The sequence below is a fragment of the Rhinopithecus roxellana genome, chromosome 5 (assembly GCF_007565055.1).
Source record: "Rhinopithecus roxellana isolate Shanxi Qingling chromosome 5, ASM756505v1, whole genome shotgun sequence".
NCBI lineage: Eukaryota > Metazoa > Chordata > Mammalia > Primates > Cercopithecidae > Rhinopithecus > Rhinopithecus roxellana.
Genome location: NC_044553.1, coordinates 117,152,901 through 117,157,677, shown reverse-complemented (window position 1 = coordinate 117,157,677; position 4,777 = coordinate 117,152,901).

Sequence of the window (4,777 nt, the reverse complement as noted above, 5' to 3'; positions counted from 1 at the left end):
TATTGAATCAAATTCATCTTTCTTCCAGATCTGTCATTTCTTCTCTCATTATTTAAACTTTATCTTTTAGTTTTATTTCTTTTTATTTCAATTTCATTTTGACATTTTTCTTATTTGTCATTGCTATCCTTTGTTTTCAGTAATGCTAATTCTCATCTTTATGGCTTTCAATGTGCCATTTATGTTGTAATGGTTACATTTCTCTCTTTCACTAGTTTGTTTTCTGAGCTTTGATTTGGTCAGGTGCTTAGTGGGAAATAGAATTCTGGTATAATGGTGATAAAGTATTTTGGGTAACAATTTCATGAAAGGGACTTCAGAGTGAGCCTGAAGTGAGAAAACTTATTTTCCAAGTAAATATTCACAAAAGCCCCTAGCAGCAGGGAAAGATACAAGAAATCAGGTGGAAAAAAAATGCCTAATGCATAACATTCCCTTTTCATTAGCAGCCACAAGGCTTGCTCAAGAAGCTCATGTGGACAGGGATCGAGATTATACAAAGGCTCAGCAGCATGGACTTCTCTTCAAAGATGACTTGACTATTGCCAAGCCTGGGTGCCCAATTTTGCAGTGGTGTGACAAATTCTGAACCCTGTTATTATACTAAATATGGGGGAACCAACCAACCTACCAGTAGTAGGCTGAATACATTGGAATCTTTCTAATTTGTCTTATCTGTGATAGAATGGAACCTAGATTTAGAATTGTCTTCTCTACCAGCCATAGTTCTATGACAATATAATCCTGGACTGAGTAAATACCCTATGCAACAACATTGTCTCAGACCAAAAAACTGATTTTACAGTAAAAGAATTATTGCCATGCGCTTATACTCATGGAATTTAGAGGTCCTGTGATGATCACCCATGATCCAGAAATATTTTTGGTGCAAGAGTAATTGCAGTTTTGCCATTATTCTTAAATGACAGAAACAGCAATTACTTTTGCACCAGCCTAATAGTTGGTCTTACAGAAAATAAAATAATATTTTAATAACTGAATGTACCAGTAGGAGAAAAAACCGGTGCTGCATCCCTAATAGCCGGTATTCATGAATTCAGAAGTGAGGGGTGGAAGAGGGAATGCCACTTTAAACCATTTTATCTAATAGCATATTCATGATATTGTGCTTTCCTTACTCTATCTCCAGTTTCTGCTGGTTCAGAGGTCTTAGTAGCCATTGTAGAAATGCTCCCTCCACGGGATTCAATAATAGTTCCATTGAAATTTCAAGCTTCTGGGGACATTGTGTGAGCAGGGGTAAAAATGGTCTTTGTGGGGTTATTAATTCTGGTTTTCAAGAAACAGAGGGGTTTGTTGATATATACTAGGTGTGAGAATAGGGGAAGAGAATTTTTTCCCTAAAACTCAGGGGGATCTCTTGGTATGTTTCCTGCTTTTGCCATGCACAAGGGTAGATGTTAATGGAAAACTAAAGTGACTTCATGTAGGTAAAGCCAGGAAGAATTATTGTCGTTCAAGGATGAAATTTAGGCCATCCACCTGGAGAAGAGTAGAGAGCATCTAGTGTTGACAGAGCAAAATGAACATAGAAATGTAGTGGATAAAATAATAAATACCATTCAAGGCTGCTTGCACTAGAGCAGAAATTAAAGCAGTACTCATCCAAAACTTCTTATTGATTTTGTAATTAATACTTAAATGATTCCCTTATTTTCTTCTATTGTTTATAGAATGTATTTATATTAGGTGACTATAAAATTTAGCACATAGATTATATTATTCTACCAATTTAGTCAATAGGATTGTGGTAGAACTGAAGGAGAAAGGATATCACTTAAGATACAAGTCTTAGAAGAGGAAAGTGCGACTAAGTCTGGTTTGTCTCATTTATGATGAATCACTATTTTATGTTTGTTGGGGCAGAGTGGTAGTGTTATTTTAATTGAAATACAGATGAAGGGTGCACGTTGTCCTTGTGGTTGGGTGATTTTGGAATCACATGGGTGAGTGTCTATCACATTTGTTAGAAAAGTCAGTCTCCTGCGTGCAGTCTTTTGAACTCCACTCAGCTGCCTAAGAATGGGCCTTGGGCCCGGGACACTTCCTTACCAAGAGATAAAGCGTCCTCACAGCCTGTGCTGGACTTTTCATCTTACATGGAAAAACCATTCCTATTTCAGGCTCAGTGTGTATTTTTTGTTCCACTTAAGTATCTGCATCATACAGCTCCTGGCCAATCCCACTGCTTTATGAGTTCTCTGTGAAGAGGAGACAGGATCCTTCTGTTGCAGCTCAAGATGGATGTATACAGCTCAATTGCCCTGTTTTAGTAGCTGGAAGGGACCTACTGGCCATGGGGGATCAATGCCTCCCACTGAAGTCAATCTTGCTCTATCTCTTCCATATGTGAGTAAAGCGTTGTTCCATCCAGTGCTTTACTGTGTTGTTTTACTTAGTGTTTTACTTGGTATTTACTGATACCAAGATGTAGTGGGCAGATGTGATTGGACTTCTGCTTCTCATAATAGGCAACAGATGCAGTCTTCCTTTGTAACATTTGTGTGTGTCAGAATATTTGGTACACTACTTCTACATTTTAGTTATTTCCTGCAACGCAAGCCTCATCTTCTCAAAGTCAACACCTGAACACTCACTTTGGCAGTTGCCTCGTGGCTGGGGTCATAATATGCACTCTAAGCTCATAATATGCACTCTAAGCTCTGTCCAACAGATGCCTCTTCTTGGGGTTCATTTCTGGAAAGGGTGGTGTGAGGAGGGAGGTAATGTTTTATCATTGGGGCACCTGGAGATTGGCAGAGAGTTATAGAGTCTTTAGAGGCAGTTCTAGCTGAGATACTGTGGACACACACTTTGCTCAATATTTTGGCTTCAGGATTTAGTGCTCAATGTTCATGCTGGGTACTTTGTAACAGCAGCAGTGGTAGAGTCAAGTCTGGGAGCCAACCAGTGGTGCAGCTTTTATCCTGTTTTGTCTCTGTATTCTCAGAGCTGAAATCTCAGACTCTGAGACTGTGGGGATTTTAAGAGCAATTGTACATGCTGTAATAAGCTCCTTTTTGCTTCAACTTCCAAGGGTGGGTTCTGTCGTTTGCAACCAAGAATACTGACTGCTTCACCAAGAAATATCAGGTTTTAACAAGTTCCCCAGGTGATTCTTATATATAGTCTGTACAAAATAGGCATAGGGGAATATCTTTGGGGATTCACTAATTTTGGAAAAAGAAAAAGACACAGAGACATAAAGTTACAGACCTAGTCAGTGGCAGGTTTTATGGCTCCAAAGTCTGTCTTGGACTACTATACCATATTGCTATAGAGTTGAGGTAAGAGATCATTTTAGAGAAATCTAGTGAAAGGCACATAGGGTTGTAGTATATTGATATGGTTTGAATGTATGTGTTCCCCCAAATTTATATCTTAACTCATAGGTGATGGTATTAGGAGGTAGGGCCATTTTGGAAGTGATTAGGTCATGAGGATGAAGCCCTCATAAAGGGGATTATCATCCTTAAAAAAAAAAGTCCCAGAGATCTGCCTTGCCCTCTCCATCATGTAAAGACACAACAAGAAAGTGCTATATATGAGAAAGTGGCCTTTGTCACACTGAGTCTTCTGGCACCTTGATCTTACACTTCCCAGCCTCCAAAACTGTGAGAAGTAAATTTCTGTTGTTTATAATCTACCTGGTTTGTGGTATTTTTTTAGAGCAGTCTAAATAGATTAAGGTCAATACATTAATAAGCATTCAGCTTACTTACATTCAGCTTGAAGATGACTCTATGTCACAGAGCAAGGAGAGGAGACCAAGAGACATTAATGTTCCAGGGAAGATAGAACTTTGAATTGATGAAGAAGATGGGTATGAAAATAGAGTTTGTATAAGGAGCCAATAGGTGAACATGTGGTATCCATCTATGTAATAACTAATTTAACCTTGCCCCGAAATAGGCCTGACCTCTGCCTTAGAGATTGCAAGGTAATTTCTACTCATTGCAACAGCATGCCTAATAGATGTGTCTGTTTGTCCGGGGGCTTTGCATCGCACTGGATTGTCTAGCAATGTGATTTAGGGTGAGGCCCTTAGGCCAAACCAGATGGTAACAATGTCACTTAGGGTGGGTACTTTTGGAACACACATTCTCAGCCAACTTGGAGATAAAGATCAACTATGTAGGCAATCAATCATGCCTAAGCGATGAAGCCCCAGAAAACGCCCTGGGCACCGTGGTGTGTATCAGGTGTGGCTTAGGTCAACAATACTCCATCCTGTTATCCCACATTATGGCTAGGAAGAATTAACACTGTCCTGACTCCACATTCAGGACTAGAAACTCCACATTTGGATGCCTCGTGGATTCTGCTCTATGTGTCTCTCCCTTGGCTGATTTTAATCTGCATTCTTTCACTGTGAAACTGTATGTAACCATGAGTATAATGGCTTGCAGTGAATTCTGTGAGTTCTTTTAGGAAATTATCACATCTGAGGGTAGTTTAGGGAACCACCGTGCTCAAGTTACAATTGGTGTCAGAAGTGAGAATGCTCTTATGTTGGCTGTGTGCTCTCAAACCTGGTCTGAACTCACACACAAGTATAATAGTGAGGAAAAGGAGCTAGCATCTATGTGTGGCTGTGTGCTCTTGGATCAGTGCTTACCTCTATGTTTAAATGGTCTCACTCAATCATCCTGACTAACCTGACCTTCATTCTTCAAACGAAAGAACCATGGCTCAGAAAGGTTTTGTGACTTGCCTAAAGATAAAGATTCAGGGAATATATTAAGATCTCCATTTT